We start from the raw sequence: 26,990 nt of genomic DNA on the forward strand, positions 1-26,990 counted from the left end.
GTTTAGCAAATATGTGTGCAAATTTATATGGCATTTCTGTAGTAGAAGCTGTCCACTGACCTCTTTCTTATCTGTGCGTCCTTCTCCTGTCCCCACCTTCATATTTACTTGCATTCATATCTATCCTTAGCACATTTTTTTTTTTCTTTATCCTCACCCGAGGACATTTTTGCATTTTTTGTTCAGACAGAGCGGGAGGGAGAGAGACAGAGAAACATCGACGTGAAGGGACACATCGAGTGGTTGCCACCCGCAGACCAACCAGGGCCGGGGACAAACTGCAACCGAGGTACGTGCCCTTAGCAGGAACCGAACCCGGGTCTCTCTGTACCGCAGGCCAATGCTCCAACCGCTGAGCCAAACCGGCCAGGGCTATCCTTAGCACATTTCAATCTCAGTAGCAGGAGTAGACTTTCAGACTGAAGCTACTTTCTTCCTAGAGCCTGTAGATTAAGTTCTTTTCATACCTCCTTAGGACCTTACTTGATTAATTGTATCCCAAGGGTCGGGGAGTTTTACGGAAGGTACAAATCTTGGTAGTATTAGCAAACTTTCAACTAAAAATTGAGTGCATGTTCTCCATTTTCCTTGTTGCTTGAGAGTGAGAGGTGCTCTCGCTTGGCATTCAACTCCAGAGGTCACTGCAAATGGACCTCTTCCAGGACTCAGCTTTTCTGGACCAGCTGCAAAAGCAACGCTGGGGTCTGCTGACAGCTCGTCTCTCTGAATGTTTTTCTTCAGCAGTTCTGGACTATTGATGGTAGAGAATTGTCTATAGAGGGAGAACGGAAAGCTTCTTAGCTCATTTCTCACCATCCCAAACACATGTTTTAAAAAAACTTTCTTGCTACTCAGCCATAAGAAAAGATGAAATGCTGTCACGTGCAACTACATGGATGGATCCTGAGAATATCATGCTAAGTGAAATAAGTCAGACAGAAAATGTTAAGAAGCATATGATTTCACTCATGCGTGGGATATGAAACAAACAAACAAGAGCTCAGACACAGACAACAATATGGTGGGTACTAGGGGGAAAGGGATGGTGGGGAGGCAGTAAAGCACAAAGGGGGTCTGATATCTGTTGGCAAATGGAGACCTGACTTTGGGGGGGCGGGTCAAGCATACCATGCAACATATAGATGATATATTACAGAACTGTACACTTGAAACCGATATAACTGTATTAACCAATGTCACCCCGATACATTTAATAAAATTTTTTAAAAGAAAGTAAAAATATTCTTTCTCTAAATCTGAATCTTATTTAGTTTTGGGTAAAACAGTATAATACAGAGAGGGGCATAAAATAAGCAAGCAATTAATACAAAATAAACACAGACACACATATTTGAATCTCATAAACTATCATTGAGAAAAGGGCAGCAGGTCACACATTGGTTTTTGCAACCACACACACACACACACACGATTATTACTTTCAGCAGGCTCATATTCACATAAAAAATGAAAACAATATTTGTATTGTAATTAAATCTAAGAGGGATAACAATCTCTAGAGAGATTTATCATAGCCAGACACTTTTAGTAATCTTTCCTTCTAAGTATCAGTGAAAACAAAAGAATATTTTTTATTGAAATAAGAACAATCTCCAGCACAGTGTGTGCATCAATAAATCAACACACAGCAAGTGCAGATGAGGATGTGGAGAAAAGGGAATCCTTGTGCACTCTTTGTGGGAATGCAGACTGGTGCAGCCATGGTGGAAAACAGTATGGAGTTTCCTCAAAAATTAAAAACGAAACTGCCTTATAACCCAGCGATTCCACTTCTGGGAATTTATCTGAAGAACCCCAAAACACATTTGAAAGAATATATGCACTCCTATGTTCAGTGCAGTGTTATTTACAATAGCCAAGATTTGGAAGCAGTCCAACTCCATCAGTAGATGAGTGGATAAAAAAACTGTGATACATTTAAACAATGGAATACTACTCGGCCATAAAAAAAGAAGGAAAGTTTACCCCTTGTGACAGCATGGATGGACCTGGAGAACATTATACTAAGGATATAACTTAGCCTGGCTGGTGTGGCTCAGTGCATTAAGTGTCATCCCAAGGACTGAGAGGTCCCGGTTTGATTCCTAATCAAGGCACACGCTGGGGTTGTGGGCTTAATCCAAAATTTGGGGTGTGCAGGAGGCAGCCGATCAATGTTTCTCTCTCATATCGTTGTTTCTATCCCTGTCTCCCTACCTCTCTCTCTAAAAGATCAATAAAAATATATTTTTTAAAAAAGAAAAAGAAATAACCCAGCCAGAGAAAGACAAGTACCACATGGTTTCACTCATGTGGAATCTACTGAACAAGCTGAACTAAGAAGCAAAATAGAGACAGACTCATAGAGAGAGAAGGCTGACAGCTGTCGAGGGGTTGGGGCTGGGGAGGTGCTGGAATAGAGCAAAAGAGGAAAAAAAGAGAAAGAACTCATAGGCATAGGCAACAGTGTGGTGATTGTGGAGGAGGGTGTAGGAGGATAAATGGTAATGGAAAAAAAGAATAACCTTAAGTGCAATTATAGTTTAGCGGGATAAAGAGTGTGGAAGGAAAAGATTGAGCAGGGCACTGAGGATGTTTGAGAAAAGGAGCATGAGAAATTGAAAACAAAGACCATGCAAATAATTATTTTAATATAATTTAGAGCTGGAATAAGGATATTAATATTTGCTCATTGAATACCTGATCTAGTGCTCGATTATATTTTAGATGCTGTTTTCTTTAATAATCACATTAACCCTACAAGGTAGATATTATTTATTCCATTTTTATATTTGACAAGCTGAGATTAAGAGAAAAAAAAATAACTGAAATGACACAGCTGGTTGGTGGCAGGATCTGAGTCTAAATCTCTGACTTATGATCTGTGTTTCTTCCCTTTCACAAGAAGACGGGTAAAATGAACAGAGAGCTAGGGATTGGCTTCCTTGGTCATCTCCAAGCTCCTTCCCGCTCTGACTTTCTACTTGAACTTTTCTTTATTTTTTTCAAGATTATCTAATCAATAATTATATAATGTAATACTATAAGGAGCAATTTTAGATTCACTGAGAGCATTTTAGAGGATGTAATTCATTGGGCAGTCCCATGTTTAATTTTTGGATCTAACTCCATACTGCTTTCCACAGTAGCTGCATCAGTCTGCATTCCCACCAACAGTGCACAAAGGTTCCCTTTTCTCCACATCCTCGCCAGTACTTGTTGTTTGTTGATTTATTGACAGTAGCCATTCTGACAGATGTGAGGTGATATCTCATTGTGGTTTTAATTTGCATTTCTTTGATGATCTGTGACATTGAGCACTTTTTCATATATCTATTGGCCATCTGTATATCCTCTTTGGAGAAGTGTCTATACAGGTCTTTTGCCCATTTTTAAAAATTGGATAGTTTGTCTTCTTGATGTTGAATAGTATAAGTTTTTTATATACTTTAGAAATTAACCCCTTGTCAGATGTATCATTGGCAAATATGTTCTTCTATTCACTGAGTTCCCTTTTCATTTGTTGATGGTTTCTTTTGCTGTGCAAAAGCTTTTTAGCTTGATGTAGTCCTATTTATTTATTTTTTCTTTTGGTTTTCTTGTCCTAGGAGATATATCATCAAAAATATTGCTAAGAAAGATGTCTAAGATTATGCTGCCTATGTTTTCTTCTAGGATTTTTATGGTTTTGTAACTTACATTTAAGTTTTTAATCTACTTTGAGTTTATTCTTGTATATGGTGTAAGCAGTATTATTTACAATAGCAAAGATCTAGAAACAGCTCAAGTGCCCATCAGTAGATGAGTGGAATAAAAAGCTGTGGTACATTTACACAATGAAACACTACTTGACTGTAAAACAAAACAAAACAAAACAAAAAAAGGAAATGTTACCTTTTGCACAGCATGGATAGACCTGGAGATTATTATGCTATGTGAAATAATCCAGTCAGAGAAAGACAAATACCATATAATCTCAATTATATGTGGAATCTAATGAACAAAATAAACTGATGAACAAAACAGAAACAGAGACATGGATATATGGAACAGACTGATAGCTGTCAGAAGGGAGGGGGGTTCAGGGGCTAGATGAAAGAAGGTGAAGGGATTAAGCAAAAAACAGCAACAACCCAAAAACAACCTCAATATATAGTGATAACACATAGCAATGACACAGACAGCAATGTGGTGTCAGCCAGAAGGAAAGGGAGGTGTGGTAGGTGGAGCTGGGCAGAGGACGGTGGGATGGAATGGGAAAAGAGACTTTGTTGGGACAGTGGGTCACAATGCAGTGTGTAGATGATGTTTTGTTGAGTTGTACACTTGAAACCTGTATAGTTTTGTGAACCTATGTCACCCCAATAATTAAAAAATAATAATAAAAATAAAAGATGTCATTCCAATCAACAGTTAATTCTATCGCAAAATCCGATTTCAAGTATAAATTAGTGTCATCTTTCATACTGATAAATTGAGAATCTAAACATCAAAAAATTTACAGTTTTCTAGTGAATTAGATAAGTTGTAGATAGATTTAAAAAAAACCCTTTTTATAATTTCAACTTTATTTCTCAATTTTGATAATCATTATATTTCTTACTATGTGTTATATGAACTAAGTCATATTTTTAAAAAGTTTTGAGAGCCTGGAATTTACTTTTTGAACTCAAAACAATGTCACATTTTTGCTGGAGGAAGGATTATGTAAGCACATGCTATTTTATTTTTCTAGCCCTTGTACAAGTGTTATTGGTGAGAATGGATAAAGGAGACCTCCAATTGTAACATGAATGCTTGTGGCCCACGCAGAGTGTATTGCTAGCATCTTCTGGGTAGAAAAGGGTTACTGACCCCATGAGAACTTGCCCAAACTTCCCATTTTCTGAAGCAAGGTCTGTGATTTCTAAATAACTGGATTCTGCTTTAATCTAGCATTCCTGCAGGAGCACATCATGATATCTCTAATTTACTGATCATGCCTTTTATTCAGTTTACTAGATACTGAATAAGCTTCAGATATAATTGTTTTTCAAACTTGCCTTTGGCCCTGGCCCTGGCTCAGTTGGTTGAACATTATCCTGTGCATCAGCAGGGTAGGGACTCGGGGGAGGGTTGCCAGAGTGGTTCCATTCAGGGCACAGACCCAGGTGACAGGTGTGATCCCTGGTCAGGGCATGTTTAAGAGGCAGCTGATCAATGTTTCTCTCTTACATTGATGTTTCTTTCTCTCTCCCTTCCTCTCTCTTTGAAAAATCAATAAAAACATATATATTTTTTAAGAACTCATCTTTCAACAACAAGCATAGTCTAAAATTATGTAAAAAGAATTTTGTATCATTAGTTCACCACAGTCTCTAAAGACAATGATGTGGTTCATTTTTGTGGAATTACATATGAGTGTAAATACATTAATTTTTATCTATATCTGTGTACAGTAAAAATTACTCATCCATTGCTGTAGATGCTAGAGAGCTGGGGACTTAATCTTTTTACTACAGACTGGACGTGTGCCCTGGGCAGTTTAATAAAAGCCTCTGAGCTTACAAGGGTTCCATGTGGGGTTGTTGAAAGTATATGGGTCTGAGCCAAGGTCAATCTCTTGTCCTTCCCCCTCCTTGAGCCTTGTCAAATGCTATGCACTTTTCCATTTCTATGTTTTGGATGTCACTGATCCTTTTCTTTGGAATGTCTTCTCCTCTTGCCAGAACCCTACGCATGATTTCTTTTAGAGTATCAAAAAGAAAGGATATGCTCCAATGAGAAAGTAAAAACTGTACATGGATCATTGGAAGATGATAGGAAGTTATCCAGGCATTAGGCCCTGAAATGATTGCATTCAATGATCAAATACTCACAGAACAATTACCCCTGTCATACACTGATCAGAAGCCACAGCTGGGAAACCAAACACTATCCCAGACCTCATGTTGCTTGCAGGGTAGTGTGGGAGACAAGTGAATCAATAAGAAGTTTATGTAGTTTCCTCTGTGGAGTCTTAAAGGATGGTATAAATCCTTTTTTCTGAAGTAATAGAAGTATCTTCTTGATAGTCAAATACAAATAGTCAATGAATTCAACTATGTTCTAGATACTATGTCATTACAGAGATTAAGTGATAGATAAATTAATATGTGTCTTTATCCACACCAGCCAGGATGACATGTTACTCTTAATTAAAGTGTATCTTGCTATATCTAAGCCAAGCAGACCACATGACCCAATATAGCAACTAAAAATTACTTAAATTTATATGAAAAAGATAAATGCACAATTTAAAAATCAAATGATGCTTCAAAGTGTACAATAAAAAAACAACAGCTCCCCATCAAACCCCCTATGCTTGCTCCTCCCACTGCCGTTCCCACCCCAACACCCTGTGCTGCTTCTTTTTTTTTTACATTCAACAATAAAAATAAGTTTATTTTTAATTTTATTTTTGTTACAGATGTTTCTCCTTTTTTACCCCATTGACACCCTCCTCCCCTTCCCCCCTACCCCATCCCCTGCTTTGTTGTCCATGTCCATTGGTCATGCGTACATGCATATAAGTTCTGTGGTTTATCTCTTCCCACCTCCCACCACCCCCTCTTCTGGGGATGGTCAGTCTGTACCCTACTTCCATGTTTCTGGGTCTACCCTATTCCTCAGACTGTTATGTTCATTATATTCCACAAATCAATGAGATCATATAGTATTTGTCTTTTTCTGCTTGGCTTGTTTCAATTAAGATAATACTTTTCAGGTCCCTCCATGCTGTCTCAAAGGATAAGGGATCTTTCTTTCTTACAGCTGCATAGTACTCCATTGTGTATATGTACCACTGCTTTTTTATCCATTTGTCTACTGATGGACACTTGGGCTGTTTCCAGATCTTAGCTATTGTAAATAGTGCTGCTATGAACATGAGGATACATATATTCTTTCTGATTGGTGTTTCAGGCTTCTTAGGGTATATTCCTAGAAGCGGGATCACTGGGTCAAATGGCAGTTCAATTTTTAATTTTTTGAGGTAACACCATATTGTTTTCCATAGTGGCTGCACCAATCTGCATTCCCACCAGCAGTGTACTAGAGTCCCCTTTTCTCCACACCCTCGCCAGCACTTGTTGTTTGATGATTTGTTGATGGCGGGTATTCTGACAGGTGTGAGGTGATACCTCATTGTTGTTTTAATTTGCAACTCTCTGATGATTAGTGGTGTTGAGCATTTCTTCATATGTCCCTTGGCCATTTGAATGTCCTGTTTGGAGAGGTGTCTATTTAGCTCCTCTGCCCATTTTTTAATTGGGTTCTTTGTCTTCCTTTTGTAGAGTTGTATGAGTACTCTATATATTTTGGAAATTAATCCCTTATCTGATGTATCATTGGCAATGTTGTTCTCCCATACAGTGGGTTGTCTTTCCATTTTGATGATTGTTTCTTTTTATGTGCAGAAGCTTTTTAGTTTGATGGATTCCCATGTGTTCATTTTTTCCTTTGTTTCTTTTGCCTTAGGTGATGTATCGCTGAAAATTCTGCTGCATATGATGTCCAAAATTTTGTTGTCTACATTTTCTTCTAGGATTTTTATGGATTCACGGGTCACATTTAAGTCTTTTATCCATTTTGAGTTTATTTTTGTGTATGGTACAAGTTGATGGTCTAGTTTCATTTTTTTTTTTGCATGTAGCTGTCTAATTTTCCCAGCACCATTTATTAAAGAGGCTGTTCTTACTCCACTGTATGCTCTTGCCCCCTTTGTCAAATATTAATTGAGCATATTGTCTTGGGTCCATTTCTGGGTTTTCTATTCTGTTCCACTGGTCTATATGCCTGTTCTTGTGCCAGTACCAGGCTGTTTTGATTACAGTGGCTTTGTAGCATAACCTGATATCTGGTATTGTGATCCCACCTACTTTGTCCTTGTTTTTCAAGATTGCTGTTGCCATTCGGGGTCTTTTTTGGTTCCATATGAACTTTTGAAGTATTTGTTCTAGTTCTGTGAAATATGTTGTTGGTATTTTGATGGGGAATGCGTTGAATCTATAGATTGCTTTGGGTAATATGGACATTTTAATGATATTAATTCTCCCAATCCATGAACAAGGTATGTGCTTCCACTTTTTTATATCTTCCTCTATTTCTTTTTTCAATGGCCTGTAGTTTTCTGAAAATAGGTCCTTTACTTCTTTGGTTAAGTTTATTCCTAGGTATCTTAATTTTTTTTGCCACGATGGTAAATGGGATTGTTTTCTTTGTTTCTCTTTCTGTGAGTTCATCATTGGTGTATAAAAATGCCGTTGATTTTTTGACGTTAATTTTGTATTCTGCTACTTTGCCAAATTCATTTATTAAGTCTAGTAGATTTTTGATGAAGTCTTTAGGATTTTCTATGTATAATATCTTGTCATCTGCAAATAATGACAGTTTTACTTCTTCCTTTCCAATTTAGATCCCTTTTATATTTTCTTCCTGTCTGATTGCTGTGGCTAAGACTTCCAGTACTATATTAAATTAGAGTGGTGAAGGTGGGCATCCCTGTGTTGCTCCTGTTCTTAAGGAAAATGTTTTTAGTTTCTGCCCATTGAGCATGATGTTGGCTATAGGTCTTTCATATATGGCCTTTATTATGTCCAGATATGATCCCTCTATTCCCACATTGCTGAGTGTTTTTATCAGAAATGGATGCTGGATTTTGTTGAATGCTTTTTCAGCATCTATTGATATAATTATGTGGTTTTTATTCTTAATTTTGTTTATGTGGTGTATCACATTTATTGATTTGTGAATATTGTACCAGCCTTGCATCCCTGGGATGAATCCCACTTGGTCATGGTGAATAATTTTTTTGATGTATTGCTGGATCCAATTTGTTACTATTTTGTTCAGGATTTTGCTGTCTATGTTCATCAGGGATATTGGCCTGTAGTTTTTTTTCTTTGTAGTATATTTTTCTGGTTTTGGAATTAGAATTATGGTGGCCTCATAGAACGTGTTTGGAAGTCTTCCTTCGTCTTGAATTTTTTGAAATACTTTGAGGAGAACGGGTGCTAGTTCTTTTTTGTATGTTTTGTAAAACTCCCCCATTAAGACATTCAGGCCTGGGATTTTGTTTTCTGGGAGAGTCTTGATTATCTCTTCAATTTCCTTAGTTGTTATTGGTCCGTTCATGTTTTCTATCTCTTCCCGGTCCAGTTTGGGAGACTGTGTGTTTCTAGAAATTTGTCCATTTCACTTAGGTTGTCAAATTTGTTGCCATAGAATTGTTCATAGTAGCTGTTAATGATCTTTTGTATTTCTGTGGTGTCAGTTGTTACTTTTCTTCTTTCATTTCTGATTTTGTGTATTTGGGTTCTCTCTCTTTGTTTCTTGGTGAGTCTAGCTAAGGGTCCATCTATCTTGTTTATCTTTTCAAAAAACCAGCTCTTTGTTTCATTGATCCTTTGAATTGTTTTTTTGGTCTCCATGTCATTTATTTCTGCTCTGATCTTTACTATTTCCTTCCTTCTACTTGCTCTGGGGTTTTCTTTTTGTTTGCTTTCTAATTCTTTAAGTTGTGAGGTTGGACAGTCAATTAGAAATTTTTATTGTTTCTTGAGGTAGGCCTGTAGTTCTATGAACTTCCCTCTCAGAACTGCTTTTGCTGCATCCCATAGATTTTGTGTTGTTGTGTTTTCATTTTCATTGGATTCCAGGAAGTTTTTAATTTCTTCCTTGATCTCCATGGTAACCCATTCATTGTTTAATTACGTGCTATTTAGCCTCCATGTGTTCAAATGTCTTTGCATGTTCTTTTGCAATTGATTTCTTGTTTCATGCCATTGTGATCTGAGAAGATACTTGATATGATTTCAATCTTCTTGAACTTGTAGAGATTTAATTTGTGTCCTATCATGTGGTTTATCTTTGAGAATGTCCCAGGTGCACTTGAGAAGAATGTGAATGCTGTAGTTTTGGGGTGTAATTCTCTGTAGATATCTATTAAATTCATTTGGTCTAGTGCTTCATTTAGAGTCTCTGTTTCCTTGCTTTTTTGTCTTGAGGATCTATCCAGGGGTGTCAACAGGGTGTTGAAGTCCCCTGCTATGATTGTATTGCTGTCGATTTCTCCTTGAAGTCCTCCAGAAGATTTTAAATATATTTTGGTGCTCCTGTGTTGGGTGCTTATATATTTATCAAGGTTATATCTTCCTGTTGAATAGATTCTGTCAATATTATTTAGTGGCCTTCTTTGTCTCTAGTTATGGCCTTCATTTTGAAATCTATTTTATTAGATTTTGCTACCCCAGCTTTTTTTTTTTTTTTGCTTTCCATTTGCTTGGAAGATTTTTTTCCATCTCTTCACTTTCAACCTATGTGAGTCTTTTGTTGTGAGGTGGGTCTCTTGTAAACAACATATAGATGAGTCATGCTTTCTTATCCAATCAGCTACTCTTTCTTTTTATTGGAGCATTCAGTCCATTTACATTTAAGGTGATTATTGATATGTACTTATTTATTGCCATTTTTGTTTAGTGTGGTTCTTTTTTTCTTCCTATTTCTTTTACTAATTACAGCAGTCCTTTTAACACTTCTTGCAGTGCTGGTTTGGTGCTAGTGTATTCCCTTAGCCTTTTTTTGTCTGGGAAGCTCTTTATTTGACCTTCTATTTTAAATGATAGCCTTGCTGGGTAGAGTAGTCTTGGATTCAGATCCTTGTTTTTCATGACCTTGATTAATTTATGCCATTCCCTTCTGGCCTGTAGTGTTTCTTGTGACAAGTCAGCTGATAGCCTTATGGGGGTTCTTTTGTAGATGACGTGCTGCTTATCTCTTGCCGCTTTTAGGATTCTCTCTTTGTCTTTTATTTTTGGCATTTTAATTACCATGTGTCTTAGTGTGGGCCTGTTTGGGTTCTTCTCACTTGGGGATCTCTGTGCTTCTTGAACTTGAATGCCTTCTTCCTTCACCAAATTAGGGAAGTTTTCTGTCACTATTTCTTCAAATATATTCTCTAACCCTTGCTCATTTTCTTCTTCTTCGGGGACTCCTGTGATGCTAATTTTATTTTGTTTCTAGGTGTCCCACTGTTCTCCTAAGCTATCTTCCTGTTTTTTCATTTGTTTTTTTTCCTTTTGGTTTTCTGATTGGTTGATTTTTTTTCTACTCTGTCTTCTAATTCACTGATCCGGTCCTCCTCTTCCTCTACTCTGCTGTTTAGACCTTCCAATGTGTTCTTTATTTCTGATATGTCATTTTTTATCTCTTCTTGGAGGTTTTTAATTTCCAATTGGTTGATTTTCAGCTTTTCTATGTCCTTACTCATGCTGTTGAGCTTCCTCAAGATCATGGCTCTGAATTCTAGCTCTGTTAACTTGCCTAACTACTCCATATTTATCTCATCTTCAGTAGAGGTCTCTTGTTGTTTCATTTGGCTTTTGTTTCTGTTTCCCCATTTTGGCTATCACAGTGAGCTTTGGAGCCTGCTATGTTTTCCCTGTGGGTATTTGTGTTCTGCTGTTTGTGGCTCCCTCTTCTGGGTTTGGATGAGCGAGCGAGAACCCATTTTAAACACCACTGTCAAGTCTTACTTTCCTGATTAGAGTTCCTAGCCCAGGAATGGTTCACTTATCCTCTAGCTTTTTGTCCTGCAGGCTATCAGTAGCAGTTACTTGAAGAGTTTTGGGTTGTCAGTTGATTGAAAAATTCCCTCAGGTGCTCAGTGTAAGGGGATTTCCCGAGGGTGGGGCAGATGCTGGTTGTTAGTGAGCCTCAATTTGTATTTCAATGGCCCAAAGGATGTGGTTCAATCTCCAAGGGAGGGGCTGCTGTCTATCCCCGGGGCCCTGGGAAGGAGCAAAATGGCCACCATCCTGTGTGGCTGGAACTCAGAAAAAGTTCTGAACCTCCTCTAAATCCTGAGTGTCCCCCACACAATTCCAGTCCAGTCTGCCCTCTCTCTGCCAGAGCCCAAGGTGAGTGGCTGTGGCTATTTTAGTGTCTGTTTCAGCTCTGTGCTGTGGAGCCACTTGGGTCTTTAACCTGAGGGTGCTGCTCACAGCTAAGGCCGCTGCTGTCTGTGGACTCCCAATTCCCCTCTTGTACCTCTGCAATCCTACCAGGATCGAGTCAGTGTCCCTGGTTATATGATCCTCACAAGCTGCTTTTCTGTTGCTTTTCCCGTTGATTTGTCTGTGTTTTAGTTATAATTCCAGTTTGGTCCTGGGAGACAGTCTCTGTAGCTTCCATTTACTCTGCTGCCATTTTGGAATCTCTCCTGTGTGCTTCTTTACCAAAGGCAGCCACTGGTAGACACTTTCAACACTTGGAACTCTTTTTTTTTTAAAGAATTTTATTGATTTTTAGAGAGAGTGGAAGAGAGAGGGAGAGGGAGAGACAGAGACAGAGACAGAGACAGAGACAGAGACATGGATCAGATATCAAGACTGTAACCCAGGCATGTGCCCTAACCAGCAACCTTTCAGTAAACAGGACAATGCTAAACCAACTGAGCTACACTGGCCAGAACAACACTATGAACTCTTATAGTAGTTTATTCTGGTATTTATTTCTAAACTTAAATTAATATTGACTTATCAATTTTAAGTATTATATATTGACTACTTATTAAATTAGATGAAGATTTACTTCTCTAATAACATCATCTTGTTTCTCTTTCCAAATTGTTATATCACAATTATTGATTAAATCAACATTCAATTTTTACATTCTTATGACATGATAATCACATATTATTGCTAAATGAAATGGTGTATTCTGAAGACACATGCTTTTTTTTATACAACTTTTGTTTTCTCTGGAGTTAATAACTGCTTCATATTTTCATATGTTTAGTTTTATATGTATTTAGTTTTCTTGTAGTATATAAGATCAGATTGAGTTAGAGAGATAGAAAAAAGAAACCCAGTGGTTTTATTAAAGTAGAAGTTTATTTAATCTTTGGAAACTAGAGTCTGTAGGTGAGAAGTTCAGGGTTCTTTTGGTAGTCCTGTGATTATTAGTGTTTAAGGCTTCTCTTTTTATCTTACTGCTCTTCTGTCTTCAACATAGACTTCCACCTAATGACTCACACTCCATCTATTTCCACACATTACATCTAAAACAGGAAAAATAGACCGGCTGGTGTGGCTCAGTGGTTGAGCATTGACTCATGCAACAAAAGATCGCTGGTTTGATTCCCAGTCAGGGCACATGCCCAGGTTGTGGGCCTGGTCCCCAGTGGAGGTCATGCAGGAGGCAGCCAGGTGATGTTCTCTCTCATAGATGTTTCTATCTCTCTCCCTTCCACTCTCTCTAAAACCAATAAAAAGAAAATATTTAAAATAAATAAAGTAAATGCAGGAAAAACAAATAAATAAGAGCATACCTCCTTCTTTGAGTATATTTTCCAGAAATTTCAAACAGCATTTCTACTTATATTCCATTGGTCAGAAGTTAGTCACATAACTGCCCCTCCCCTCTCTCCCCCCATGGCAAAGGAAGCTAGAAAACGTCTTTGTTCTTATTCCAAGAAATCATGTAAGAATATGAGAAAGGATATTGTGGAACACTTAGAAGTTTTGGTCACATTTCACAAATGCTCTAATAGAATTGTAAAACCTTCCCACATTATATTTAATAAGCTTGAACACATTAGATAATGTATTAGTATCTTTATCTCCAAAGAATTGCCTCTGGGAGTTTCAACCCTTCCACTCTGCATTGGCCCCACTGCTCTCTAGCCCTGGTGGGATCCTGAAACTTCGCTCCTGAACTTTTTCTGCTAATCCCTTACATGAGAGCTCTTATTTCCTAGATTCTGTGTATTCTTCCTTCTGTTTTCTTGTTCATTTTTGTGAAACATATCTTTCAGTAATTTCCTGAGAAAGAACACATAAAAGGTACTTTTTTTTTTTTTTGAGATTTAGCAAGAGTTAAAAATAATTATTCTATCCTCAATCTTGATTTGTAGTTGACTATGTACTATGAGATGTATCTGAATCCTCTAATCTTTGAGACTATTGGCTCCACCTTCTCTATCTTCACTTGTACTAGAATCCTCTAATTCTGAAGCTTCATATACCAAATAAGTTTAAACATGTGCATACCACATTCAATTGATAATGATTCTTTTCAAAACTGTGTTGATACAGATTCCTTGGTTAAGGTTTATGATATGATAGTATAGGATCGATGGGCACAGAACACAAAGGTTTGGAGGCAAGGGTTTCAAAGAGAGTCTTGGAGAGTAAACAGTGATTAGATGGTATCAATTGAGAAGTTGAGCAGTTTGATGTGGACTCAGACAGATGGTCAGAAAATTTTGGAAATTAACAGTACAGTTATTTGCAACTTTTTTTCTACAGGGCAAAGTTTCTTGGTTTAGAAAAGTCATGTTGATGAAGACGGCCCAAGAATAGTGTTACATTATTGAAGACAGCACACTGTATGGATGTAGATGGTTTCATTTCTACTAATAATAGTAAAATGAGAAGAATTCAACAGTCATTCCAAGTCTCTGGAAGACAAATATTGATTCTTGCTTGCTTTAGGCAGGGTTGTTTGGGTTACATTCTAGTAATCGCTATCAAATTTCAGTGACTTAACATAAATAAGTGGTGCTGCAGTCCTATTTGGATTGGTGGGAGACCCTGCTTTATATGGACCGTGGCTATCAGAAGCTCCAGCATCTTTCATCTATTCTTTCTGAAACTCATGGAGGGGATAAGAAGGAGAGAGAGGGAGAGAGAGTTTTTACCTGCAATTAAATGCTTTGGTCAGGGATTAAAGCAAATCACTTTTGCTCATAGCCTACCAGACAGAAGCAGTTGCATGGCCCTGCCTAATTACTAGAGAGCTAGGAATGGACTCTTTTATGTACACAGGTAATAGAGGTAAACAACAGTTAATTTACTACATTGTTTAAGAAATAGCTAAAGATTAATGGGGTAACAAAGGAAGAGATGAAGAAGCATTAAATGTGTGTATTCTGTCAACACTAAAACAACATTTTATTTTATTTATTTATTTAAATTATTTTTATTAATTTATTTTTGTTACAGATGTTTCTCTTTTCCCCCCACTGACACCCTCCTCCCCATACCCACTGCCCTTTCCCAGCTTTGTTGTCCATGTCCATTGTCCATGCATACATGCATATAAGTTCTGTGGTTTATCTCTTCCCCCCCAACACCCCCTCTTCTGGGGTTTGTCAATCTGTATTCTGCCTCTCTGTATCTGGGTCAATTTTGTTCATCAATTTGTTTAGTTTATTATATTCCACAAATAAGTGAGATCATGTGATTTGTCTTTCTCTGTTTGGCTTGTTTTGCTCAGCATAATACTCTCCAGGTCGTTTCACGCCATCTCAAATGATAAGAGATCTTTCTTTCTTACAGCTGCATAGCTCCATAGCTGCATACTATATTATAGTATACTACTACTAAAATAACATTTAAAATATTTTTACTTTTCTTCAATACTGGGCTATATTTTTTATTGGTGTGCAATTCTTCTGGACTGATGTTCAGATTAAAACTCCTGTCTTAGATTTTATAGGCAACATTCTAAAAACACTTTACTTTCTTCTCATCTCCCATTGATGATGACACAGGATGATAATGTAGAGCTGTTATTTATTCATTTTTAATAACACTGTCTTTACTAAGCTTAGGAATGAGACCTTTTGCAATAACTGGAAAGGTAGGGCATGAAAAGAACAGTGATATTTGTATTGCAAATTATCCAAGCTTGGTTTAGCCTCAAAGGAATCTCCTATCTCTATCTCTCATATTAAATATGTTTCTGTTATGGCATTTCCTGCACTAAACCAGTAAAAAATGTTTTTGCTTCCATCTGGACTAAATTCTGAGCTATGTCACTGATGACACTGTCCAGACAATAATGCAGATGGGATTAGAGAAAAGGAATGTCTATAATCACACACACAAATGCTCTTACACAACAGAAGACCTTTAATCCAATATAGTCTTACGTAATATGCTCCATGTGTTTGAACGTGGCGCCATGGGATATGGGTATCACTAAAAATCTACTTACTTGTTTTTGGAACAATATGAACTTTTCATGCTGTCTGTTAACGGTGTATATTTTTGGAGTTATATTGTACTGGGTTTCAGTGTCCATGCTCTTAGACAAAATAAAATTTAAAAAGTTTTCCTTTTAAAGCAGAGCTAGAAGCCAAAGCTTTTTGAGTGATTATTAGAAAGCATACGAAGTTCTTTTTATGGATAACTCATTTGATTCTCACAACAGCCTGCGAGTTGGTACTATTACTATTTATCCACTTGGAGATGGGAAAATAGACTCAGGGAGGCTGAGTCACCTGCCCCAGAAGCTGAGGCAAGGGCTCTGACTCAGGCATCTGACTGCAGACTGGTGCTCTGAGCCATGGCCACGCCTGCTCCAGAGTCTAAACCTCAGATACATTTTTTCTAGTTGGGTACTATATTAGAGTTTTATGAAAAGTGTCAACCATGACATTTTAACATAATTACGGGGAACACGGGATATGTAATATTTTCCAAAGCCTTAGCATTTCAATATCCCACAGAGAACATAAAATGAATTTTTAAAATTTCCAACTGAGAGTCTAGGTATAAAAGATAAAAGAAAGAGGTGTGGTTTGTTAAACTAGGAGTTACACACTAGAATGAGGTATGAGATCCAAATGTCCTTTTTTATTTTAATTCTGACTCGGCTGTTTTAGAATTCTGACTGCATGTTTTAAGATTCTGACCCTAAGTAGTCTTTGGTAAGTTAAATTCATTCAGTTTCAGTTTCTCTGTCTGGGAAATAAGGTTATAACTATTGTAAATGCCTTATGGAGTTGCTGGAATAATCAAATATGGTTACAAAGGTAAAAAGACACATTTAATTATTCTCCTCCTTCTTCTTTACCCCACCCCCTTCTCTTATTTTTCTTTATTATTTCTATGTATTTTCTTTTAGTAGTAGTTTCTACCAGAATGCAGAAATACCTTTGACTGAATTTACAGTGAACATTTGGATGGGATATATGGAATTCCTGCATTTTATAAAACATTTAACAATGAATTAATTTGATATATTTTTAAGAATTGAACAATTGTCTCATTGGCATGTCTAGGTATTTTGATTCTGTATAAACATAGCCTAAAACATCATAGAATTGAGGCAAAATTGAGGTTTTTTTTTTTTAGAGATCACAAAATTTCTTATTGGATTCTTAGAGCAGCAGGTGCTAGGTTTATAGCTAAAAATCAATTAACTAGCTTAAAGTACTGGCATATAAATTAATGGAACAGAATAGAAAGCCCAGAAATAAATCTATGCCTTTATTGTTAATTAATATATGACAAAAGAGGCAAGAACATACAATGGGGTACATATGAAAAGATGCTCAATGTCACTAATCTTCAGAGAAATGTAAATTAAAACCACAATGAAATATCACCTTGATCTTGTCAGAATGGTTATCATTAATAATCAACAAACAAGTGATTCAAAGATGTGGAGAAAAGGGAACCCTTGTGTACTATTGGTGAGAATACAGATCGGAGCAACCACTGTGGAAGGCAGTGTGAAGTTACCTCAAAAAATTAAAAATGGAGCTGCCTTATTACCCAGCAATTCCACTTCTGGGAACTTATCCAAAGGCCAAAACACTAATTCAAAAGAATATATATGTACCCCTATGTTCACTGCAGCGTTATTTACAGTAGCCAAGATTTGGAAGCAGCCCAGGTACCCATCAATAAATGAGTAGATAAAAAAGCTGTGGTATAGTGACACAATGGAATACTACTCAGCCATAAAAAATAAAGAATTCTTACCTTTTGGGGCAGCATGGATGAACCTGGAGAGTATTATGCTAGGTGAAATAAACCAGTCAGAAAAAGACAAATACCATATGATTTTACTTACTTGTGGAATCTAGTGAACAAAACAAACAAACAACATAGAAAGAGACTCATAGATACACAGAACAGAGTGACCCCTGTCAGAGGGGAGCCTGTATGGGGATGGGGTAAAAAAAGATGAAGAGATTAAGCAAAAAATTTTACAAAAAACCTCATAGACAGACAGCAGTATAGTGATTACCAGAAGGAAAGGGTGGTGGGGATAGGTAAGGGAGGGTAATAGGGGGATAAATGGTGATGGAAGGAAACTTGACTTGGGGTGGTGAACACAATACAATATACAGATTATGTATTGTATAAGTGTACCCCTCTAACCTATATAATTTTATTAACCAATGTCACCCCAATAAATTAAAAAATATATGTAAATAAATTTGAAGAACACAAATTCACAGAATTTACTAAATTTATTAAAAGTTTGTCTCATTTAGCTCAGCCACTGTGGCTCAGTGGTTGAGCATCGACCCATGCACCAGGAGGTTGACAGTTCGATTCCCAGTCAGGGCACATGCCCAGTCCCCAGTGGAGGGCATGCAGGAGGCAACCAGTCAATATTCTCTCTTATTGATGTTTCTATCTCTCTCTCCCTCTTCCTTCCTCTCTCTCTGAAATTAATAAAGAAAAAAATTTAAAAAAAGTTTTTCTCATCTAAACCATTTAAAATTAAATTATTGAATGATATTAACACCTTATAGTGATTCCTGAAAAATTTTCGCTAATCAACTGTTTAGTAGCACTTAAAGAACATTCAAATTACCCAAAACTAAGATTACAGAGTGTTGTTATCAACGATAAATTTTTATTATATTATATGTATTCTAATATATTACAATGTTATACTGAGAGAGAAAGAGAGAACGCCAATGTGTATGACATTAAATAAACACTGTAGCATATGAGTAAAAGGCATACAAGGGTTTTTGCATTATTTTGTTACTTTACTTTTCAAAATATATCAAAATAAAAAGAAAAGAAAGGGGTGATTGAAGAGAATTAAATAAGAAGACAAAGATATGTTCGAGGTTAAAGGTAACTAACAAGGGATGGTGAAGTGGTGAAGCATCCAGGGTTGGCATCAGGAAGAAGCTGCTACTTATTCTTAAGTCTCAAAGATGAAGTGGACTGAAAAGTTACCAGGACACAGGAAAACCTGCGGCTGCTAAAGAGAGCTACCTAGTAGGAGCTTCCAATCTGTGACCCAACAGGAAAGAAGGCAGGGAAATGAATACCCTTAACTTTTTATCTCTTTTTTTCTATCACTTCAGGTTCTCCAAGAAGCAGATACCAAGATGGAATGAGACATGCAGTAAATTTATTGGGGAAAAATTCCTGTGGGGGAAAAAAGGGAGAGAACTGGAGGAGCTATGAAACTTGTCAGACCACCATCTCACATCTCACCTGTAGAGAGAGGGGAAGAAGAAAGATTTGGTAGGACAAGTCAGACTATAATGAAATTCTAATAAAGTTTTGAAAAATCCATTGGGAAGTCCTCAAGCCAAAGTCATTAATTAGAGGAGTCTTAGGTCTAATGTGAAGGAATCAACTTAGTTTCTCTGCTATGTTCAATGATAGCGTAGGAGTAGCACAAAGGAAGTGTGCCCTTGACACTGAAGTGGTAATGAATTTCAGAGTGTGCCAACTAGGGCTGTCAGTTCCTTATACTCCCTGTAGTTGAAGATCTGAGAGGTGCATTTCTATGGCTGCCATACTCTCCATTGCCTTGTCCATGCAGGTGAGAGCAAAGGAGTCAGGTTAATATAGTTAATAAAGTTCTACTTACTAAAGAAGGATGGGAAAAGTTGGAGTGGGATGGAGCTGGATGGATCTGCAGAGTCCAACAGAGCACACAAATGAAAAAAGAGAGATTTTCAGACAGATGCTCGGCCCCTGAAGACAGCCCTTGGGTAGCTGTCCTCAGAGGTTGAGTACAAGTCAGGCAAGGTATGGCCAACACTTTGCAATTAGGCTTAAAAAGGAAAGAAAGAAAACTGCCCATTTCCTGGTAGTGATGGCAACCAGGAGGAAGAAAAGAGGACAAAGATTCCAAGTGTGATAAAGATGACACCCAGAGGAATAGCTACATATGAAAATTTAAAAAAATAACATGAGAGCTAAGATTTGTGACACTAGAACCCAAGTGAGGTCAGCTTACTTGAGTAAGCCAGACCTGCAAAGCAATGGATTGCCCTCCCTCAAGCCCCGGAAATGGAAGATGGGACAATAAGCCTTTATACTTGAGCACATTCTAAGCCTATTAGCATCTATGTTGCTAAGAGAACTAGCTTGAAACACTGGCGTCATGAGACAACACAAAGCAATAGCAGTAGTGGGATGCTGGGATTTTTCATCAACTCTGGACAGCTTGTCTGGTGTGGGGACAATTCCAGATCAACACTGAGCCCTTAAAATTCTCTAAAAAAATTTGAAAGGGATTGACAACTATAAACAATAGTCTCAAGCCCTACTGATAGACTACCAAGGACATTTTAGGGTTTTTTTTTTTTTTTTTTTTTTTTTCATACAAGGAGAAGGAAAATGAGTAGGTAACAAAGTAAATGGCACTGCCAGGTGATGAGCTAAGTTTCTTGTACCTTATACCACAACTTGTTTCGGAAGGTCATGAAGGATCACTAGGGGGATAGAATACAATGATGAGAAGGAGAACGACTCAAGGAGAGAAAGAGGAGTAATTGATTTTTCCATAAGATATAATTAGGTAGCAAGGGGTGTAAGCTGAAAAAAGAAAAAAAAATACATCAGATGCTGGAAGCTCTTTGCTTCCTTGAAAGAAGCTATGATTTATTTATTTATTTTAATCCTCACCCGAGAATATTTTCCCATTTATCTTCAGACAGAGTGGGAGGTGGGGAGAGAGACACACACATCGATTGGTTGCCTCCCAGTCAGGCTGAGGACCAAACCGCAACCCAGGTACATACCTTTGACGGGAATCAAACCCAAGACTCTCTGGTCTGTGGGCCAACATTCTAACTGCTGAGCCAAACTGGCCAGGGCAGAAGAAGCTGTGCTTTAGTGTTACCAAAACTCAATCCCTTTCTCCGAAAGAAAAATACATGTAAATCCTATGGTCACTTCAGTTTTACCACCACTATAATGCTGTATTATCTAATTTCTAAAGTTTGGTACTTGTGATTTTGGGGAAAAGTTAGGGAAGTGAGCGTTTCTTTAATAACAAATTTTATAATATTTTATAATGGTAATTAATACCATTTTGAGAATTAACACCATTTTGGCAGCTCTTTTATTAATGAAAGAAGGATTATCCAGTGAATATTTTCTAAGATTTATAACAGATGGGGTTGCAAAATATTAAAATAACTTAGTGTCCCAACAAAAATACCTATGAAAATTTATGGCTTTGATGTTCTCTGACATTTCTTTTGGAGGACAGGGTGTAATATAACACACATGCTTCTTATTACACTTATTTCAGATTTGTTTAGCAAAATTCTTAACCATAATTTTTCTTAGCTGGGGACTTCCCTTAACTCAATTATATATTCAGATGGCTTTTCTGATAGGTTTCCTTTCTTATTCTATGTGTTACAACTTCGTTGTTATCTACTTGGTTGCCAGTCAATCAAGGCTTCCTGACAGTGGCACTCACCCATTCATTTCCCTCAGCCTGGAACTCAGGGCTGGCAAGCAGTGATTCTTGAATGAATGACAGTGTGAATGGTCATAGAGAGCAAATACGTGCTGGAATCTACTGGAATATTAGAAAATGTGAGTTTTAAAATATTTTATACATTTGGGCTGTACTTTCTTTTGTGCATTTACTATCCATAGTGTTTCATTGACATTACAACTCTATTTTTATCTATAGACCCCTAGTTGAAATACTTTTTAGTATTTATAGACATACATTTGCAATTTTAACTTGAATACCTCAAATCATTAAAAGTAAGCCATAAATCTCCAGAATCAAGGGGTTTCTCTGATTTAATATTTTAATTACAAATAATAATGATTTATAGTCTTATACTGTTGTGTACACCATATCAAATAAAACAGATTGTTTATATAGGAACCACGGCCATGGTAGTTGTTATTTAAGTGGTAAACTGTTGAGTCTTTCCCTTCAGGCTACTGAATCAGTCAAATCAGTTTCATTAGTCAAACAATTGGTCTAGTATGTAAATATTAAGTTCAAATTAGCCCTTTGACTTTACTTATGAATTAATCACCAGTTGATTCTTTGATCTTTGCAGTTGACCTCTGTAGTTTTGTGTGGTCTTAAAATGTCCATTGCTGGCAGTATCCAGTAGTTAACATATTGTGGAATTCTTGGGTATAGACCATTCAGCAATTCTGAACCATTATATTAAGAAGAAAATGTTAATAACATACACATACTAATTTATCAGTATGATTATTATAACTTAAGGTACTGTTTAATATTGACATCACTACTATTGCCGTTATAAAAAACATTAGGTATTATTCTCCTCAAGCTTTATAACCATGCTAGCATTTACCCAAACTATTTTTAAAAATATTATATTTGCTCTCTGTGGTTTCTATGGCCTTTAATCCAAAATCGATAGTATTGACCAAAGGTCTAAAATATTGGAAACTATTGACTTGACAGAATGAGGTATGTTGGTGTACAAATACTTATAAATGGGAAAACACTCTCTGGAAAAAATTGATATGGACTTTTGTTTTTGTGCAAGGAGTTTACTTCTTGATGAGTTTGGGAACAGACTTAAGATAAATCACTGACTCCATATTAGAAAAGTTTCATAAACTGGTGTGTCATCTCTAAACTGAGGGGAATTACCCTTTGTTTAGCCTCTGCTATGTGCCAGAAATTGCACTGAGTTATTTGTCTACTTTATGGAATCTTTCTATTTGAGTTCATTTTTGGTGAGCATTTGTAGATAATTTATAGTTCTCAGACATTGTCCTGAGATTCCATTCCTGTTTTATATGAATAAAATAATTTCAATTTTTATTTAGTATAAATCTTAGACTGCATTTAGATGGCATAGGCCTTAACACTTGAACAAATAATTTTGTATCAAGCTGAAGACTTTTAAAAAATATATATATATATAAGGTTATTTTTTTTTAACTCTTCTGAAGTGTGCGAGAACTAGAAGACAACAGATAAAATTTTTGAGGTCATCTTACCGCATCTGTGTAGCTTTAAGTTGAAACAAATTAAACAGAAAATAATGTTAACCATTTACAAACAGGACAAGTCTTCCAGGCATTGAACAGTGAATAGCAAAGGCAAATTACAGTTTTCATAAGATTTGACTAATGATTATATAAACATGTAAACCATCAGAGAGAATTTTGCTAATTAGTGTAAAGAAATCATTTGAAACATGATAATGTTTCTAGTATAGTCAATTTCTCTGATCTATTTATTTGTAGTTCTCAAGAAAACATATATTAACTTTAAGGTGCTTCCACCACTAAAATTCTCTTGAGAGGAACTACTTCAACCGGAGTTCAATGTGATAGCATAAGTAAGTGTACTTGTTACAGAGAATGGCTTATAACAAACATCCCATGGTTTTGATTTTTTGAAACCTCAGATTCTATTTGATACATATTGCTTTTTTTTTTTTTTATAAAGGGGGCAAGGTTGCTTCCATGATTATCTCTTCTGGTATGTTACTCTAACCATGGGTCTTCTTCTCCAACATTGAAACTAATCTCTTTACTTTGTCTCTGACAAGTTTAAAAATGTGCTTATATCTTCCTAATCTTTAACACACAGACTACAATCTTCCTCTAATTTTGCCTTTCTCTTGAATTTATGTTTGTTTCTTTTTGTAGTTTGCAACTGCTTGGCTCTCTTCTCCATCAACTATTTCTCTTCAAGGCAACACATTGGCTTTGGACTCCACCACTTGGTTGAAATGCTCTCTGAAGGCCTGTAATGCTCTCCTAATGAGTGTTTTCCATCCTCATAACACTTGACGTCTTTGAAGCCATTGAAACTCATGAGAATTTACTCTTCCTGGGTGTTCTACATGGCCTCAGTCTTTGTGATACCATGCTCCATGCTCTGGCTCTCCCATTGCTCCTTATTGTCTTTTGCTGTCTCGTATTTTGCCACCTGTGGATGACCAAACGTCTCATCTTGCTGGCAACTATCTCATGTTTGGCACTGAAAGTTCCCTTTTCTAGGAAACCACTCAGTCCTGGGCAAACTAAGAGGACTGATGACCCCAACTTGGCCCTTAAATGTTGGCATTGCCTAGACTTGTGTCCTTAGTTCTCATCAGTAAGAACTTTTGTCTTATGTAGAGGCTTCAACTACTTACCAGGTATCAGTGGTGACTAATCCTATATCTTTAGTCATAAGTGATCTACCAAACCCCAAATGCTGTGTCTAAGAAAAAAAGACATGGGTTCTGGGCTAGGCTCCTCAAGTCCTTAATATCCGAACCATACCAGCTACTAAGTGTGAAGCCTTGCATAATTTATTTAATCTCTTCACATCATAGTTTGAACTTGAAATGTGATAATCCTCAATAAAGGGTTGTTAGATTGAAGCTAAAATTGTTACAGTTCTCAGTGCAATGTTGGTACAAAGGAGGTCTCAGATGATTTTCAGATTTTAAAAATTATTATTAGTGCTCTATTTGAATTTCGTGGGTTCTAACATTATTTCCACCTCAACTCATCTGAATGATATAAAAATTATTCAGTCAATAGAATGGCTCACTGTGGCAGAGACTTTCAATGGATAAGAAGGAAAGAGATGTGTTTAGCTTAAAAAAGGCCCCCAAGTGGTCCTGGCATTCAAACTCGTTGGAGGTCAGTGTCTCTCCAACTCTCTTCTCCCCATCCCCTTGATCTAGAAAGTTTAAAATACTTTATCTACAGATGTAAATTTAAATAACATAATCCAAAATAAAATAACAATCTTTTTTTTGTATCCTCCTTACATTCCTGAAAAAATTTTAAAAATTTATCTTTATGCCTGGCTGGTGTGGCTCAGTAGCTTGAGTGTCATTTCATGGACTGAGAGGTTCTGGTTGCATTCCAGGTCAGAGCACATGTCCTGGTTGCAGGCTCGATCCCCGGTGGGGGGTGTGCAGGAGGCAGCCAATCGACATTTCTCTCCCATCTATGTTTCTATTTATCCCTTCCTCTCTTTCTCTCTCTCTCTAAAAAATCAATTAAAAATTATCTTTATTGTTGAAAGTATCACAGATGATCTCCATTTTCTGCCCATTGGCCCCCTCCACCCCACTCCCAATCCCCCTAGGCCTTCACCACACTATTGTCTGTGTCTGTGGGTTATGCATATATGTATTTAAATGGTTTGGTACATCTCTTCTCGCACCCCCTGAATATTGTTTAATTCCATTTAGACAATGTGTTTATTCAATCACCTAACACTCGTTAATTAAATCCAACTGTTAGTTCAAGAGTGGTAGTCATAGTACTAATTAATAGAATTTAGAATGTAGTGGTAGTTCATAAAGTTTAGTGTGCATCAAAATCACCTGGAAATTGTGTTAAAGCACAGGACCCCTGCCAACCAAGGTCTCTGATTCAGTAAGTCTGGGGTGGAGCCTAAAGATGGGCTTTGCTTATAAGTTAACAGGTCTTTGTGGTCCAGGGACTATACTTTGAAACTACTATTCCAGTGTATTAAAATGGCATGACAGATTAACTTAATTTTAACCTCAAGTATTTGTTTTCCTGTTTCTTCTCTTCCTTCTCTTCCTCTTTCTTCTCTTCCTCCTTCTTTTGGAGTTTATAACAGGATATCTGATTTCTTTTCCTCACCTTTTGAAATTTTAAATGGGAATTGGAATTGCACTAATTTTTTATTTTTAATCTAATCTTTATTTCCAAATGCAATTCATTATAGGAGTCTAGTATATTGTGAATTCCATACCATCTCTAGGTCTTAGTCATTCTTAGATGCATGAAATCTGTTACTAAGTCAAGAGCTTCAATGAAAGTGAAGGTTAGTTGCATTTCAAAGGCTTGAATTTTAGCTTTTGTTTTGCCAATTTTGCTTGACCATTTACAAAATGTTCTTTGAATGACTTGAGCAAAATATGTAAATGACAATTTCAAAGTCACACAGGAAGTAATGGCTGCTCAAGGAAGAACTTTCAGGACTTCTTGGATTAGCAACTTTCTTGCTCTATCCCATTTTTCTTAATATTGCAATAAGTCTGCTTATGGATCAATAAAATATTAGGTCGCTGTTAGTGTAATGGCAGTCCCAGAGTAATCACTAGATTTTTATATTATCTAGAATTATTGACTATGCCTTCCTCGTATAGAGAAATCTATCTAAGTAAAGTGAAATAAAACAGTGCTATTCTCCCTATGATCCAAAGGGTTGGTTTTTGGAAACTCAATGTTACTAATGGGATTTTTTTTGCTTTTCTCCTTACTTTTCTGCCTGTGAACATAACCACTGTTTTTTTTTAGACTACTGCAGAGCTGAGCAGTGTGCAGAACGTGTGTGATTGTCAAATGGGGAACACGGAACATTCTAACCTAATGAGAGTTTTCACTTCCTGGGGTGACCTGTTTGTACTCTGTGCCAAAAGACCTCTGAGAGGCCTACAGCTGCTTTCAGTTTGTCATTCAGACATGAAGTGCACCCCTCCAGCAGCTGTAGAGCTCCCCCAACCTTCGCTCTGCTTATACTCAGCAAAGGGGCTCTTTAATCTCTGGGCTTGAGAAAAAAATTTATTAAGAAAAGAATGGGGCCCCAGAATTCCTGGGGTGAGCTTTAGGAACACAGCAGGTGGTGGCCAAAAGGCCATGACAAAATTAAGTAAAAAGATTCTGATTCTTTTCAAGCCTATGCATGATTAGCAGAGTACAGACATGTGGGATACAGCTGTCCCTTAGGGAAGATCACATTTTTCATCTCCAAGAATGAAGGGCAACTTTCCATCTAATGAATTTGGAAGATCTCTTGGCAGGTTGTTTTGTTATAAGTTAGCTATCTCCAGTTATACTTTGTTTTTATTCTTTTGTGAAACCAACTCCATCCTGACGGGCAATTCTGAAAGCTCTTCTAAAGTGTTCAATAGGAAATGAGATTTCTTTTCTTTCTTTCTTCTTCTTATTTATTTTTATTTTACT

The 26,990-nt window shown here is 36.9% G+C and overlaps 1 long non-coding RNA gene across 3 annotated transcripts; it reads left to right on the forward strand.

Moving 5' to 3' along the window:
* Nucleotides 1–239: 239 nt before the first annotated feature.
* LOC118621743 lies at nt 240–26,990 on the forward strand. 3 transcript variants are annotated; one of them, XR_004957773.1, is made up of 6 exons: nt 240–289; nt 856–1,021; nt 19,148–19,310; nt 21,528–21,629; nt 23,289–23,383; nt 26,325–26,990. It is a non-coding gene; the product is annotated as an uncharacterized LOC118621743 (long non-coding RNA). The 3 variants fall into 3 exon arrangements; XR_004957774.1 differs by lacking the exons at nt 21,528–21,629; nt 23,289–23,383 and having other exon boundaries at nt 26,325–26,986; XR_004957775.1 differs by lacking the exons at nt 23,289–23,383; nt 26,325–26,990 and having other exon boundaries at nt 21,480–21,528.

This window comes from Molossus molossus, unplaced genomic scaffold, assembly GCF_014108415.1.
Source record: "Molossus molossus isolate mMolMol1 unplaced genomic scaffold, mMolMol1.p scaffold_m16_p_8, whole genome shotgun sequence".
NCBI classification, from domain to species: Eukaryota; Metazoa; Chordata; class Mammalia; order Chiroptera; family Molossidae; genus Molossus; species Molossus molossus.